The sequence below is a fragment of the Miscanthus floridulus genome, chromosome 8, assembly GCF_019320115.1.
Source record: "Miscanthus floridulus cultivar M001 chromosome 8, ASM1932011v1, whole genome shotgun sequence".
Classification (NCBI taxonomy): domain Eukaryota; kingdom Viridiplantae; phylum Streptophyta; class Magnoliopsida; order Poales; family Poaceae; genus Miscanthus; species Miscanthus floridulus.
Window position 1 is genome coordinate 139,369,569 of NC_089587.1, and position 18,156 is coordinate 139,387,724.

Sequence of the window (18,156 nt, forward strand, 5' to 3'; positions counted from 1 at the left end):
ATCGTTGGATAATTAATTGAGCCTAGAAAAATCTTGGAAATCCATTTATTAATTAATTGAGCAATTTTCATCACATCCAAAAACTACTGAAAAATAATATTTCATATTTTTCTTAAATAATATACATCACAGAGAGGTCTCACAAAAATTTTCATAATTTTTTGAGCTCTAAATAAATCTACACAAAAATAATAAATTACATCACTATTCATTCAAATCTAAAAAACAGAAAATTCATTTTGAACTACATAGTCGCTGACAAGGTGACCCCACATGTTATCTTCAACCTCTCGTGCTGACCACGATGACGACGACGCTAACTCACCGACAGTGAGACCAACGGCGACGGCCAAAGTACCAAAACACTCACCATGACTAGGCGCATCGATTTGTGGCACTACGGAGATTAATTACGACATGAAACAAGCCTGACGCCGGCCATGGTGGATGCGGTGGCTTGGCGACACTACGCCGGCGACAGGAGACCGGTAGGAATTAAATAAATGGCTCAGGAAGGTCTAGCAGCTCACCCCGAACGCGTTGGAGCAAAGAATGAGACCGGAGAAGCAACGGTGACGCGGGTCGACGTCCACGGTGATCACGGTGGAGCAAGGATCGTCGGTGATGGTGTTCCGGTGACTGCAGTGGGCAAAATGACCAAGCAACAAGGGATTAAGCACCACAGCATCGAGACAAAGCCATAGGTACACTGATCAAGGGCAACGGCTCACCGGAGGGCGCTGGCCACAGAGATGCGCTTACGACGGTGAGGTTATTGGCCGCGAGGAAGAAGGGTTCTCACAGCGGGTTCCTGGTGAGATCAGATGACCCAAGCTAGCTGGATGGATGTGCAAGGAGTAGGCGAAGCTAGAACTAGCTTAGCTACGACAGTGGAGCACTACAGCGACGGTGGGAGCTCGCCGGAGTTGAACGGTGGCGACGGGAAAACAGAACAAGGGAAAGGAAGAACGGCGACGACGTCTGAGCTTTATAGAGCGGCCAAGAGATCAAGGAGACGACACGCAGTGGCCTTCTCCGCGCTAGCGCAAAGCCAAGGGCGGCCACAGGCGTGTCTAGAACCGAGCAGAAGGACACCGGCGGTGGGGTGGTGGTCGTGACACTGTTCCACATAATTATAGAATTGCCATCCGTTTTAAAATTCAAATTACACCCAAATTTGTATAACAACTCAAAAATCTCCAAAAATAAAAGTTGCTCAAAATCCAAAGTTCTACAACTTTGCTTTTATAACCACCCCCAAATTCAGTCTACATTTTGAAATGAATTTTTGAATTCAAATAGGGGACATTTAAGGAATTACGCCTTTTCAAATTACTTCAAATTTTTCATAACAACTTTGAAAACTCCAAAAACAAACTTTATATAACTTGTCAAGCTCTACACTTTTGTTTTTAGGCTCAACCCCAAAATGTGCTTAGATTTTGAAATGAGTTTTCAGGGTAGGATTTAAATACTGAAAATCAGGGTTTTCTTAAAAATTCAAAATCCAAACAAACTTTGAACTTGATTCAAACAATACAATTCAACACATACCACATAAATGTAAACTTGTTTTAGTGAATGCATAACAAAGTTTTCACTAAATGCCAAATGCTTTGCAATGCATATGATGACATGGCAGGTTTTTGTATTTAAACACCCGAGGTGTTACAATCCTTCCCCCTAAAAGAAATCTCGCCCCGAGATTCAAAGCCATAGGGTAAGTAATGGAAAAGGAAATGTGTCACGCGAACACATACAAAATCTATCCATAAAACAGCTGAGGTCCCTTTACAAAACACAACATGTAACAACCGAGCTCATCTAACATTACTCTATATTGACGCAAGAAACTCTAGAAATTTTTCTAGCAAGTAATCTTCGGATTCCCAAGTAGCTTCTTCTTCGGAATGTTCATTCCATTGTATCTTGTAGAACTTGATTGTCCTCCTTCGAGTAACATGGTCTTTCTGATCTAGAACTCGGATAGGATATTCAGAATAGGTTAAATCAGGTTCAAGTTCCACTCCTTCAACCTCAACATTCTGCTCAGGCACTCGGAGACACTTCTTTAATTGAGAAACATGGAACACATCATGTACGGCTGAAAGATGTTTGGGTAACTTCAAGCGATATGCCACTTTTCCATACCTCTCTAAAATTTGAAATGGTCCAATATATCGAGGTGCCAACTTGCCTTTAACACCAAAATGGGTAACTCCCTTCATTGGTGATACCTTCAGATATACAAAATCTCCCTTGTTAAACACCAATGGTCTACGTCGTTTATCTGCATAACTCTTTTGTCGGGACTGAGCTATCTTCAAATTACTTTGTATTTGCCTAACCTTGTCTTCTGTTTCTTTCACAAGGTCAACTCCAAAGAATCTTCTCTCCCCGGGCTCAGACCAACTCAGTGATGTTCTGCATCTACGACCATAGAGTGCTTCAAATGGAGCCATTCTAATGCTCTCCTGATAACTATTATTGTATGAGAATTTAGCCAAAGGCAGACATTCATCCCACTTATTGGAATAGTTAAGAACACAACATCTTAACATATCTTCAAGTACTTGACTGACCCTCTCAGTCTGACCATCAGTCTAGGGATGATAAGCTGTACTATATAGTAGTTTGGTACCCAATGAAGAATGCAGTTGTTTCCAAAAGCTAGAGACAAACTGTGTACCCCTATCTGACACAATGGTCTTTGGTACTCCATGTAGACTCATGATTCTTGCTAGATACATCTTGGCATACTGAATAGTAGGATATATACTCTTGACTGGAAGAAAATGTGCTGACTTAGTTAGTCGATCTACAATGACCCATATTGAGTCAAAACCTTTTGATGTCTTGGGTAGACCAACAATAAAGTCCATACTAATATCCTCCCACTTCCAAGCTGGAATAAGTAATGGTTGTAACTCCCCAGCAGACCTCAAATGTATAGCTTTCACATTTTGACAAGTATCACACTTGGCTATATATCGGGCAATTTCTATCTTCATTTTGGTCCACCAAAACCTTTGTTTCAAGTCATGGTACATCTTATTACTTCTCGGATGAATAGATAATCTGGTAGCATGTGCCTCTTCAAGAATTGACTGACGCAACTCAGGAACTTTTGGCACCACTAAGCGATTCTTGAACCATAACACACCTTCATCATCTATGCTGAAGCATTCTGCCTTTCCATTCCTAATTCTTTCTTTGATATGGGCTATACCCTTGTTTTCTTTCTGAGCAGCAATAATCTGGTCTCGAATAGTGGCTTCAACAGTTATATTGGTCAAACTACCTTGTTGAATTACCCCTATACTCAACATTTCCATCTCTTGGCACAAAGTCAAACCCATTGTTCTTACTGTCAGGCAATTGCAATGGCTCTTTCGACTGAGGGCATCTGCAACTACATTTGCTTTACCAGGATGGTAATGTACTTCCAAATCATAATCTTTAATCAGTTCTAACCATCTTCTCTGTCGCATGTTTAAATCTGATTGAGTAAAGATATACTTCAAACTCTTGTGATCTGTGTAAATATGGCATGTATTACCAAGTAGGTAATGCTGCTAAATCTTCAGAGCATGGACAACTACCGCTAATTCTAGATCATGAGTGGGATAGTGCTCTTCATGTTGCTTGATTTGTCTAGAAGCATAGGCAATGACTCAGCCTTCTTGCTTCAATACACATCCAATGCCAATACCAGAAGCATCACAATAAACGTCAAATGACTTCTCGATATCTGGTTGTGCTAATACTGGTGCAGTGGTTAACAATCTCTTCAAAGTCTAGAAAGCTTCTTCACACTCAGATGACCAGACAAACTTGGCTTGATTCTTCAACAACCCAGTGATGAACTTGGATACTCTAGAGAAATCTAGAATAAAACGATGGTAATACCCCGCCATTCCTAGAAAACTCCGAACCTGATGAACAGTAGTTGGTGGTTTCTAATCAAGCACATCCTTAACTTTGCTCGGATCAACAACAACTCCTTCAGCTGATAAGACATGTCCAAGAAACTATACTTCCTTAAGCCAGAAGTCACACTTACTAAACTTGGCATATAGTTGATGTTCTCTTAAGCGGGTCAGGACAATTCTGAGATGTTCCGCATGTTCCTTCTTGTTCTTGGAATAAACTAGGATATCGTCAATAAACACCACCACAAACTTGTCTAGCTCGGGCATGAACACTGAATTCATCAAATACATGAAATGAGCTGGGGCATTTGTCAAACCAAAAGACATTACCAAGTATTCATATAATCCATATCTTGTGGTAAATGCCGTTTTGGGAATATCTTCAGGCTTAATCTTGATTTGGTGATAGCCTGACCTTAAATCAATCTTAGAGAAAACTTTGGCTCCGGCCAGTTGATCAAAAAGCAAGTCTATCCGAGGTAAGGGATACTTATTCTTAATGGTCACTTCATTCAACGGACGATAGTCAACACATAACCTCAGGGTATCATCTTTCTTTTTCACAAAAATTGCAGGGCATCCCCAAGGTGATGAACTAGGTTGAATAAACCCTTTCTCAATCAACCCTTGCAACTGAGTCTTCAGCTTAGCTAATTCCTTTGGAGGCACCCTATAAGCTCTCTGAGAAATCAGAGCTATTCTAGGCTTTAACTCTATGTTAAACTGAACATCCCTATTTGGTGGTAGACCGGGTAAATCCTCAGGAAAAACATTAGGGAATTTACAAACTATCGGGATATCCCTAATCTCCTTGACAAAAGTTGCACAAACTCTTCCCACTGATCTCCTTAAGGTAGGAAGTTGGATAAGAAGCTGAGAATTACTATCAGGCAAACTCACCCTTAATGTCCTATTCAAAGCATCTATAACAGCCTTATGCTGATACATCCAATTCATTCCCAAGATCACATCTATATGTTGATCCTTGAGAATAATCATGGTAGTGGGAAAAATATGCCCACCCAGGTTTATGGGTACCTGGTATACCATTTCCTTAGTACACAGACGTCCCCCGATCCACTGTATAAAGAAATTTTCCTTTGTTTCCCCAATTGGAATTGCATGCTTTATGACAAAGGTTCTATTGATGAATGAATGAGATGCACCAGAATCAAAAAGCATAACAGTAGGGTGATCGGCGATAGGAAACAAACCCATCATCACTGGCTCCTCTTCTGGAATTTCCCCAGCTTGAATATAGAACACTCGTCCTGTCTTCCTTTCATCTTTGCCCTTCTGAATATTTTGATTGTGGTTCTTGTTCTGTGCTTGACCCTGTTATTGATTGGCAGGGGCCTTCTGATAATTTTGATTAGCCTACTTGGGATACGGACATTCCCTAGAGAAATGACCGGTCCTTCCACAATTGTAACATGGATAATTGTGACCCTGGGACGTTGGAGTATTGCCACCAAGAGCATTGGTCTGTTGTGAATTCGGGTAGGTTATAGGAGGACGGACATTTGACTGTTGCCTGGCTTGGAATTGCGGCGGATGATAAGGAGGACAATAATGGTTGACTAGATGATAGATTATCTTTTGCCTCTTTTGATGTCCACCAAAAGATCCAGACGGCACACTCTTCTTTTTCTTGATCTCCTTATGCTGCCGATACTTTTCCTCAGAAGCAATTGCAATATTCACCGCCTCATGATAAGTAACATTGGCACATGCAGTCATCATTGTCTATAATTTGGTATTCAGTCCTCTCATGAACCATTTCTTTTTCTTGGCATCTGTATTGACATGTTCAGATGCATACTGTGATAGGTGATTGAATCTACCCACATATTGCATAACCGTTTGATCCCCTTGCCTCAACGCAAGGAACTCATCAACTTCATGGCCATCACTCCTTCTAGAATATAATGAGCTCTGAAGGCAGTACGGAACTCAGCCCAAGTTATTGGAATGCCAACTGGTTGCATAGCCACTAGATTTGCCCACCAGGCACCTGCTGCACCTCTAAGTTGCTGGGCAGCAAACACAAGTTTCTGCATCTCCATGCATGGAATAAGATCAAATTTCTGCTCCATGGTCCAAAGCCAATCATCAGCCTCTAGTGGTTCATCTGCCTTAGTGAACACTGGGGGGCTTGTATCGATAAAATCAACATACGTAGCCTCCTGCCTGTTATGATTGTGGCCACAGTTTCCTTGCACCATATTCTGATTATGCACCATATTCTGATTACTCTGAGCTATCTCTCGAAGAAATCGAGCATTTTCAACAGTCACATGGACCAGGGCTGCTATAGCATCAGCTAAAGTCAGTGGAACTGGTGGCGGCTCAGGAACACCACCCTCATCCTGTGAAGAGCCAGGAACATCCGAAGCACGAGTACGAGGCATCTGTTCATAACAAACCAAACTTTACTCACAAGCTTTTATTGAAAGATAAATGAGCTTACTACAACACATTACACTGGTTTACTTATTTAAGTACAAGTCCACACCTACACAAAGACTACTAAACTTAACCAGATCTCACTATTTACAATTCTACTCTTCTCCTCGACCACGTCAAACTTCATGATCGGTATCCATGTTGGAAACATTTCTGCCTTCATTATCACTTTCATCAACCATCACTAATTCTTTTAGATCTTCTTCTTCTTCCTCTTCAAGTTCATCATCATCAGCAATGATGACACCAGGGTCCATTGCATCAGCTTGAGGTTCATGATTTGGATCTAGGAGGTTGCTCAGCCTATGGACTTCTTCATGCAAAGTAGTATTATGTTCTTCTAAATCTTCTACATAAAATTCTAGCTCATGTGCTCTAGCTCTAGCTACATCTTCCCTATGCCAAGCCTCATTTCTCCCTTCCACCATACAAACTAACATACGCTCACAGTTCTTATGAGCGGTGGTGCGACACTTCAATTGATCTTTTAACTTTCCCACCCGGATGGCATCCAAGGCTCTATCCCTAGTAGCATGTGCTAACTCTATTGAAAGCCTCTATATCTTTGCATGGGGATCAGGCCTAGAGCTACTACTGCTAGCACCGTCATTTCTAGGGGCAAGCTGGTGATGAGGAACTCCTTTAGGCCCAACAAACTTACGGGGCATTACCTTGGTGCGAGCCATACTATAGGAAGCAAGATTAATCCAATTAAGATAATTTGATCAAAATCTAAAGAGCAGTCAGGATGGATAACATAACTCAATCCAGACTCACTACCCAACCCAGACTTAGGGTGAAGGAAGTAACAAGTGAATTAATCATTATGCATGAATCGTTCTTACGAACAAAAACATCAAAGCTATAAGGTACATAGCCACAATTATTTTTATATAGGGCATAATAAGATTACTACTCCACCACACAAACCCTTTTTAATCAATTAAGGAATGGTGAGAATGGAATAAGATAAGCTAGAAGCAATTTGGACCAAATTAACAAGTTATATTTATTTGTCTCAAATCATTTTGAAGTTTTTGTAAAATAATACAACAAAGACTTTGTAACGATCGCTCTGATACCATTCTATGGCAGAACCTCCTAAGTTATAGGACCCACATGCACTTGTCACTGTCCAACGACCTTTGACAACTATGCATATGTTTCTAGTAACTTAAGAAGTCTGTCGGGTGTCCTCGGGAACCCCGAATCATCCATGATTTCCGAACAGGATCACATTATAGAGTCATTGTAGTATTACAACATTTATTCAAATATATACATCAGAGTAAAATAGCGGAAGTCTTACGATAACTTAGTTTACAGACTAGTTGTTTCAAACCTTACAAACTAAGTTCGATAATTATTACAAACCATAGTAGTAGTGGAGTGGCATAATTAACATAAACATAACACACACAAAAAACATCCTGCCCAAGGATCACACATTCACTTATCATCATCGACCTAAACAACAGTCATGCAGCAAGGTCCAAAATAGACCTACTCATGAGGCTCACCTACAACAAGGGTCAACGAACCCTGAGTACAAAAGTACTCAACAAGACTTAACCGAAATTAAAACTGAGAAGACTCAGGAATGCAGGCTCAGGGATTCAAGGTATAGCTTTAGCAATAATCAAAGTTCTTTTTGCGTAAAAGCTCTTTAACACAATTCTTTATCTCAACATGTAAAACTTTATAAGTACCACATATGAATCTACCATGATCCGTAATGAGATCATGAACTTCATATCAATCTCTTTCTCAAACCTTACTCAAGTTCCAGTTATTAACTACGATGATGAACAGTGAGTTGAGTCTCCATAACCGAGGAGCAACGATGATTCGAACCGATTATTAACCCAGCTAGGGATTCTAGACCACATGACATATGAAGGTCCCCGACCTACATATATCAACCTACACTCAGATCCTTTAAAACAAGAACATGTCCACGCCACCCGAGAATACAGTACTCCACCAATCCATCCCATGGCCACGTGGGTACACGCTACTCTCACCATCTCTCCACTCCCAGTGCACGAGTAGCCATTCTCGTAATAGAATAGCCAAGTTAAGGCTTACCGGAGTATGTGGTTAGTACTACAAAGTCTCACCTCATGCAATTTAACAACGGACGGACCTTAATCGTCACAGGCGGAAAGAAGCCGCTCACAAGACCTCCACGTCTTGTGGCTCTCACACACTGAGTCCACCCGGTCTAGATTTATTACTCCACATGCTCATATTTCATGAGAACATAAGTAACCAAATGTAACCAAAGATCCATTTAAAATTCGTAGGTGACAGGTAATCACCTGGCTAAGCAGGACTAAGCATAACTAGTCATTTACGAATTAAAACTGGTAACAAGATAGATATGGAAAAGCAAGGTTGGTGATGCACCAATTAGGTTTCCACTTGACTCCTCATCACTTAATGCAGTATAGAAAAGCAAAAGCGATAAAATTTGTAAAACACAAGGTAGGGTTAAATGCATCCGGGGCTTGCCTTTGTTGATGGAAAAGTTAGGTTCCTGCGATGTTCCACAAGTATCAGATCCGACCTCAACAGACAGATTAATTTCCTCCACAACTTGATTAACTACCACATGTTCACCTTTGTTCACTACACGTAGTAACAATGCTATGTTTAACATGATGCAGAATACAAAACATGATGCTTGATGATGGATACAAAATTGACAATTCGAATACAACTTTCCTTCGCGGTACAGTTGCAAGTTAAACGAACTAAATCTTTTTCGTAACACATACATCAATTGCCAAGGATCATTATCAACTAATGACCCAAGGTCACCACTCAATCCAAAATTTCAAACAAAATCTAAATCATTAAAGGTTACTATTTGCTTTTATGAATTAATTATTTAATTCAAAATTATGAAATAAATCAACTTATTCTAATTGAGCTCAAAATTTTAGTAAAGATTCATCACATGATAAGTAAGTGGCAAAACAAATTTCATATTTTTTGGATAATTAATTGAGCCTAGAAAAATCATGGAAATCCATTTATTAATTAATTGAGCAATTTTTATCACAATAAAAAATTACTGAAAAACAATATTTCATATTTTTATTAAATAATATACATCACAAAGAGGCCACACAAAAATTTTCATAATTTTTGGAGCTCTAAATAAATCTACACAAAAATAACAAATTACATCACTATTCATTCAAATCTGAAAAACAGAAAATTCATTTTGAACTACACAGTCGCTGACAAGGTGACCCCACATGTCATCTTCAACCTCTCGCGCTGACCACGGCGACGACGATGCTAACCGACGCTAACTCGCCGACGGTGAGACAAACGGTGATGGCCAAAGTACCAAAACACTCACCATGACTAGGCGCATCGATTTGTGGCACTACGGAGATTAATTACGACACGAAACAAGCCTGACATCGGCCATGGCGGATGCGGTGGCTCGGCGACACTACGCTGGCGATAGGAGACCGGTAGCAATTAAATAAATGGCTCAGGAAGGTCCAGCAGCTCACCCCGAACGCGTTGGAGCAAAGAACGAGACCGGAGAAGCAACGGTGACGCGGGTCGACGTCCGTGGTGGTCACAGTGGAGCAAGGATCGTTGGTGATGGTGTTCCAGCGACGTCAGATGCAGAAACGGATCGACACTCCAGAAATTTAGGGGATGGATAATGAAGAGATAACAGATTTGGACTTATTGCTTCCCATAATTACAAAATATCATGGGATGGATACGAAAGATTTACATTGACCAGCGATCAACCTACCGAGGCTTCTTTGGATTGAAGGGAGTCTGGATCCCCACAAGGCTGAAGGTCATCATGAACCAAGTCATATCAGCCCGTTGATAAAATTATGGCAGAGAAGGGGAAAAGCCGCCTGCTTCACAGATGCCCAGTTGATTTCTCGGTGACTGGGAAACTGTGGGAAAGAAGACTGTGGCTTTCCCGATGGGCATTTGATAAAGCAAACAAGGGGAAGGTGTCCACATATTTTAGCCCTTGCAAACACTAGAATAGCTCTACAATCATGGAGAGAAGACTTAGGTGATATTACAAGAATTCTTCTAACTGCAGTAGCTGATCCTCTTGCTCAATAAGGCACTAAGATGAGCGACACAACCACCCTGTGCACAAGAATTCTTCTAACAACTCAAGATCTTCATGGCAAAAAGATGGGCCATGGAGGGTCCGGTGAAGTCAGAGGCACTCGAGGAAAAAGGTAGAAGAGAAACATGGCTGAATTGTTGAGTTGCTCTTGCCAGAGTCGGATAGACATTTTATAGTCAGCCTGAGAAGATGGATCCAAGCGCCCGTCAAGCAATGATGCTCATGTAAAAGTTTAGAAGCAAGGGCTCATGAGCTGATATAGATGGTGACAAACAGTAGACCCTAGATCAAGATTCTCTACCCGTGACTGCGGATCTATCAGGGGTACAGACGTGATAATTTTGGAATAAAATTACTTTTATCCCAAAATTGGGGGGCATGTGTTTACACCAAAAATTGGAAGAAGGATTGCAAGGACTCAAAAGCTCCCAACATCATGTCATGAGGGAATCGATTGCATGAAGGTCGGTATCAGCTAATTTGAATGCAGCACTAGAATCGGCTTTCTTCAAATAGCACCAGCAGATAACGACAAAAGCTATGATCGGTGCCGGGAAAATCATGTTGGACTCTACAAAAAGGGAAAGATTAGGGTCGAAGTTATCTTAAATTTGGAACGTTTTCTCTTAGGCCAAAATTTTTGATGAGTCGTGCTTAAGTAGGATTCATGCGTAAGTTCCGGGTATAAATATTGGACCACGGCTATTGTAAAAAGACACACAATCAATCAAATACAAGTTACTTACTTTTTTTAGCTCCGACCACCCCTTAGGAGTAGGAGTAGAGTAGATCTCGGCGAGTTCTTCAGCGAGCAGGGCTGCATCGGTCCACTCAACCTTCGGCTTGTCTATAAGTACCGTCATAGCTAATACTTCTGTTCATATGGCTGCATCGATCAGGTCGACCTCCACTGCGACTCTGGTATAAGCTAGTTATAGACTCTTGTTTAGTTCAAGTACGGCTGCATCGATCTGGTCGACCTCCACTACTCGAACTAGATTAAGGTCAAGTTATCGGCTCTATATAAGGGTGGCATCCTTTAGATAGATTCATTAAGTTACTGATATTGCTTCTTGCTTTCATTATTGATTTAATTATCGCAATATCACCTTGCCCGATTGGGATTGATCTAGATCAGCCTTATATCTTCTTTAACCCATCGTTTATTAATCTAAATTGATATGATCTGCACTTTAAATGATGAGTTATGTTTTATTGGCTGTTTTATGTCAATCTTGATCATGCATAGTGTGCGGTTAAGGAATGTCTGGTCTTGAATATATCTATTGGCTAACGAAAACCGTTCCATGGCCTGTTATCATGGCCTATGTGATTCTGCCTCACACCCCACTATTAGCACCGTAGAGTGGGGATCGTTACTTGGTAGATCTGTTCCTGATAGGGCATGACCTTAATTGTGCGCTATGCCTGAATTGGCTGTTTTAGCCGATATCGAGTGTTTTCACATATGCAGTTCATGTCACGAGACTGTTGAACTAAAGGTAGGTTGAAAGATGTGTTAGCCCCATGATCTTATTATTGTATTACGGCATGCATGATTCTGCCTCATGCCCCACTGATATTAGTAATTAGTTACGATCATCGAATTTATCGTTGTTTCTACGGCCTGCATGATTCTGCCTCATGCCCCACTATTCATAATGATAGATGAGATCTAATATGTTCATTAGATTTATCTCTATTAAACGGTTAAATGATGATGAGCTGTTTCTTTTATACAAAAAGGGATTCGATTACTTGCAGTCATTGGCTTAGCATAAACTGATTATTGTTGACATCCTATTGCCATTGACCAGTATTTGTCTTAATGATATTCATCCTGAATTATAACTGATTTTCCTTCCATAATTCCATGAGTTTTAACTAATTTATTCTTATGAATATGCTGGGATCGGCTATTTAGTCGATCTCCTTCCACATCGGCTCTCAGAGCCACACATTCAGGACTATCTAGCAACACTAGCATGTTTCGCCTTAAATTACTGAATAGCTTTCTCTCCTTGTCAATTGCAGGGTCAAATTGACTAGCATGTCTCGGGAGGAGTGCATAGGATCAATAATCCCTACGTTGAAGCTAGGCGGATCTCAAGCTCCATCGAGTGGACCCTTCTGGCTTGCTCATGTGCCCTCGGCATGGGACGAAATTTCATGCCGACAACCTCATTTATGGGGTTGGAGTCGATCATCGCTCCATCCTTGGTTGGAAACCATCTTCTCGATCAGCGTCTTTGCAACTGCAACACTTAGCAAAAAGAATGCTCCACCAGCAGTAGCATCTAAATGGCTCCTATCTAATGGCACTAATCCATAGTAGAAGTTCTAGATCAAAAGCCAGTCTTCCATGCCATGGTGTGGACATGCAGAGACGTACTCTTGCATTCATTCCCAAGCTTTGGGAATCGACTCATCTGCTGGTTGTTGAAAACTAGAGATCTTGTTGCGAAGAGCATTAGTCTTCCCTATAGGAAAAAACTTGACTAGGAAAGCGTTGGAACACTTGTCCTAGGTATCTACAATGTTGCGGTTAGAGTAAAACCATTGCTTAGACTTTCCCAACAAAGAGAAGGGGAAAAGGTGAAGACATATAGCCTCTTGGCTCACTCCCTTAATGGTAAAGGTGCTACAAATCTCCAAGAAATGTTGGAGGTGAGCAATAGCATCCTCATGGGCTTTCCCACAAAATGGACTAGCTTGAACCATTATAATTAACGCTGGTTTAAGCTCAAAGTTAGCGTCCCCATTGATAACATTGGGTCTAGTGGCTACATTAGCAGCCGAGGGTGCAAAAAAATCATGAATGGACTTGTCACCCATGATCGTGTAGGGTAGTGATAGGATATGAGGAAAAAAGGATAAACTACTTAGGATAACTAAAAACCCTAGTTAGGGTAGCCAAAAAATAAATAAATTCGATGCCAGTTGCCTTCCCTGGCAACGGCGCTAGAAATGCATGTTGATATTTCTTAAAGACTATTGGAGGATTCCACAAGCGCACAAAACTATCTCATAGCACTTCGCTCGATGACTACCGAGTGTTGAATTTATATTTATCCCGCATGAAGGCGGACGGTTAGAATTTATCTTTGGGCTAGAGGTTACTAAGGAAGGCCTAAGTTGATCCTAGGTAGGTGAACGATAGTGAAGGGTGAATGTGAACTACCTAAACTAACAACTAAATACAAGCTACTCTAGAGATAGCTAGGTGGGAGAGCGAGTGATTTATCTCTCTATAAACTAAGGTAAACAAATGACTAGGAGAAATGCGATAGTACTTCGGGGCACAACCCGCCTACCAACTAGGAGAGTTAAATAGACAAGGTATGCCACAAGCCCTATGATTTAATAACTAGACCTATTGTGGTGGAATAAAGAGGATGGACAAGGCTATCAGCACTTGCCACCTACCACAATCTATCCGGAGGCCTAGCCATATCCATAGGTAATCTATAGCCTAAGCACCACGCTTAATCTATAGGCTTACTACTTTGATCCGAGCTCCGATGAAATGAGATCAAAACACCCTAACCAGACGGTGGAACCAGTACTAATGAATAGCTACTAATTAAGAGATAACCTATGCTACGAATGCAAAACAATAAGCACCTAAGCTCACTAATGATGAACACTAATGACTAAGTACTTAAGTAAAGCAAGAAATAATACTAGAATAAAGTACTAAAATAAATACTAAATAAAGTAAATGCTGAAATGAAAGAATTACAAAGGAGCTATACCAGACCTCAAAAACTCTTCTGGACACCGAGAGAAGCTTCGCTCTTGCTCTACTCCACTACTAGATTACTACTCTATAGCTAATGCTAAGCTAGAAAGGTAAGAGAAGCTTGGAGAGCTTGGAAATGAATGGGGCGTCTTTCCACCGAGCTCCACACCCTCTATTTATAGTGTAGAGAGGCATGTGGGGTACTTGTAGGTAGCAGGGAGGTCAGTGGCCATAGGGGGACGCCAGGCGATGGCATAGGGGTGCCGTCCAGCCATTGGATGCACCGCCTTTGCATCCAAGGGTGCTGGTTGCTCCTCCAAGTCGGTTGTGAAGCCAGCACATGGTAAATTTTGGATGGTAGGTTAGTTTGGAAGGTAGTTGGAGCCTCCCAAGTCTATGACGGTGGGCCAGTGGATCCGCATCAACTTCATCTTGGCCATCGGTCGAAACTGACTTAGATCAACCAATGGGAGAGCTCACTACTAGAAATATCCACTTCTATGATGAAAATCATAATGATGAATCTAAAACTATCATAGAAGAGCGCTTTTTATTATGAATATTTTTGTTTCATCATAGATCAGTGGTCACGATTCTACAACCCTCCCTTTCTATGATGAAATCAGGCATCATCACAAAAAAAGGTCATAGAAGAGCGCAGGGTTTCATCACAGATCACTCGCGCGTCTCATCTATGACGATCTCCTTTAAAACTATGATGAATAGGGCTTCATCATTGAACTAATTACACATTTGTCATGAACAATATTCGATCTATAATGAATGACTTTGTCATATATCTCCACATGATACTTTATCCATCCGACATGTACCTATAGGACCTGTAGTTACTCATCAGTGATGCTTGCAATTCATCATAAAAGTCTCCGCTCGGTCCTTTCTCCATCCAATGTGTACCTATGGGACCCTTCTGCATGTGACCTATGGGACCATACGACTGACATGTACCTATGGGACCTACAGTTACTCATCCGTGACTCTTATAATTCATCATAAAAGTCTCAACTCGGTCCGTTATCCATCCGACGTGTACATGCAGGACCCTTCTACATCTGACATGTGGGACCCTATGGGACCCTTCTGCATTTGACCTATGGGACCCGACCCTACGGGACCCTTCTGCATCCAATCTGTGCGATCCGATGGCTTACGTGTCATGTCTACCTGTGGGACCTTTCTCCATCTCCACCCGACCTATGGGACCTGACGGCTTGTGTGCCCCCGGTGTTTAATAAAATCTAATTCAAGAAAAACATTGGGACCTAGGAGTCAAACCTAGGACCGAAAGCAAGGAATGGACCATCTTCACCATTGCGCTAGATGCCTGGTTGTGTTGACGTGTCTTTTGAGTCCTTATAGTAGTATATTCTCTATGTGGATGCTCTACAGGTTGACCTATATATTGGATATCCACTACATGTGGAAACAAATCTATGCCCATTGGACTTGTGATGGCGGTGGTAGCAGAGGATCCCTAGTGTGTTGTGCTAGCTTAGGTGTCCTTTTGGAGGCTAGGTGGTGGGGCTTCCCGGTGGAGCACGGCGGCATTGGCGTCCGTGTTTGTTGTGCGCTGCGGCAGAGGCGACAAATCCAATATATAGGTCCCCTTTCTTGGCTTTTCTTGTTCGCTTCACTATTTTGGTCCTTGCTTGAACATGAGCTATACAAGAAATATTCTAGTGTTTGAGATCTGGTTAAGCCAATGATGATGAAAAGAACTAGGAGGTGGCACTGGTTGGTTTTCTGCTGACGTCTTGGTTTTCTGCATATGTTCAGTGTTCTTACTATAAATGCTTGTGTGCAACTAGGCCTGTTAATTGTCAAGTGCTTGCTTGATTATACCTATCTATCTAGGCAAACAAACAGGCCCATTGCTTCTACCTTCAAAACTGTTGTAATTGTCATCCTCTTAATCTTTGTCTGTCTCCTATGGAAAAGAAGCTCTGAGGTTGTGTACTAATTGTAAGTGTGATAGATAGACTTGATTTAGCTAGAATTGTAATGGTTATAGCTCCATTAACTGCTACTCTAGGTTGAGTTATATATATCTTTGTAGTGCTACTCTAAATTTGTTTGAGGTCGTACCATGAAAATTGTTAATGGTTGTTAAATTTGCACTTTGGTATGAGTTGTGGACTTCACTGTTGGATCTTTATTGGATTATTTTTCCTCTTTAGTGATCTCATTACTGGCGAAATAGAGGAGGCCCCCAACAAGAGGAACGCACTACCCAGCCTCATGGATGATGTTGTTGTCGAGATCCTCCGCCGCCTCCCTGCCCGCTCCTTGTTCTGCTACAAATGTGTCTATCGCTCCTAGAACTGCTATAACACCCTAGGTGTTTGTCACTAGTTAAGCAGTGGGTTTGAGTTCCAACATGACAAGTTCAGTGGTAATCAAGAGCTCTAGTTCATAATTTTGAAGTGATGATGAATGTGTTGAGGTCCAATCTATGAAATTGAGTCCCAACTTGAACTTGGACAACACGCCTTTGCTTACATGTGGACCCTGGTTAAGATTAGGCATGAGTAATGTTAAACATGCTTATTTCATGTACATTACATCAACATGCATCCATCTTGACCACTAGAAAAGTTTCATGAAGTCTGGAACAAAAAAGTCACATGAAATGATAAGTAACATTTTTGCTTAAATTGCTTCATCAGGTGAATGGGAACATGGGATGTCCACCAAACCTTGCTACCTTACCCAACTGACTCTAATTCAACTCTACAACAAAAGTCATGAAGGGTTCGAGTTGAGCAAATGTCAAGAAAATGCTTCTAAGTGTGGGAATAGCTAAAATTGTCTTTTTCATGATATGGTTTTGACTTGCGTTGACCAATTGTTTGGAGTGCTTGCATGGAGTTGGACCTTAAATAAAAGTTGGAGTTTGAGTGGAGTAGAACAAACTTTATTTTTGGACCAAGCCCTGATTCGACTCCTAATTATCTCAAACAGTTGCCTCAAGTTTGAATGCAGTGCGGTTTTGGATCTCGAAAATTTGGCTAAGTCTGGAAATTTTAGTGGCAACGATGATTGGCATCTCGTGTTCTTGGATTTTTTGTTAAGCAACTCAAGTTGAGCCAAATATAAAAGTTGGAGTTTACATCTTGGAGAAGGACATACAAAAAGTTGGAATCAATTTGACCACGTTTTGACCAAGTAATTCGAGCTCAAGCAGAGCAAGGCTTAATCATTGATTAGTCGCTGACAGTGTCAACTTCGGGCTTAATTACCCATTAATCTGTTTCTCTAATGGCTAGGCACCCTTAATGAGTTTTGTAGATCATTAGGTGGGCTTCAACTTTGCTTTTGGGCCCAATGTCCAAATTGGCCTGTAGCCGCCTCAATTCGGCACCCACCTTGCCCACTTCGCTGCACGCCACCTGTCCGAGGAAATGTCAACGCGTCCTCCATGTGCCGGCCGCGCCCCCACTATTGCCGAGCGCCACTGTCGTGTGTGCCTGCCTCCCTGCCACGCCTCTGTGTCCTCCAAAAGTGGGTGCCCTCAGCTCTTTCTCGCTCACTCGCTTCTCCTCCCTCGTCGTCTGTGCCACATGCGTGCACCAGAGCGCGCCCACCATGGCCGACTCCCGAGCTAAGCTCGCTACCACTGCTGCACACCGCCTCTACACCAGCCAGCCTGGCCATCCCCTTCCTTATGTCACACTACCTTCGTCGTGTCGCTTCATAGGCCATGCCGTCGCCTACAGCCCTAACCGCTAGAGTCATTTCCGTCGCTGCCATCTGCTGTCGTGGTCCCATGGCCACTGGCCATCACTGGCCACGCTGAGACCTTCTACGAGTGCACCCTGCCACCGTACTACCATAGCGCCCCTTTTTCTAGCCGTATTCGTCATTGT

At 41.8% G+C, this 18,156-nt stretch overlaps 1 non-coding gene across 1 annotated transcript; it reads left to right on the forward strand.

Moving 5' to 3' along the window:
• The first annotated feature begins 12,889 nt into the window (after positions 1-12,889).
• LOC136478758 (small nucleolar RNA R71) lies at positions 12,890-12,998 on the forward strand. The gene has a single exon (XR_010764469.1). It is a non-coding gene; the product is annotated as a small nucleolar RNA R71 (small nucleolar RNA).
• Positions 12,999-18,156: the final 5,158 nt, after the last annotated feature.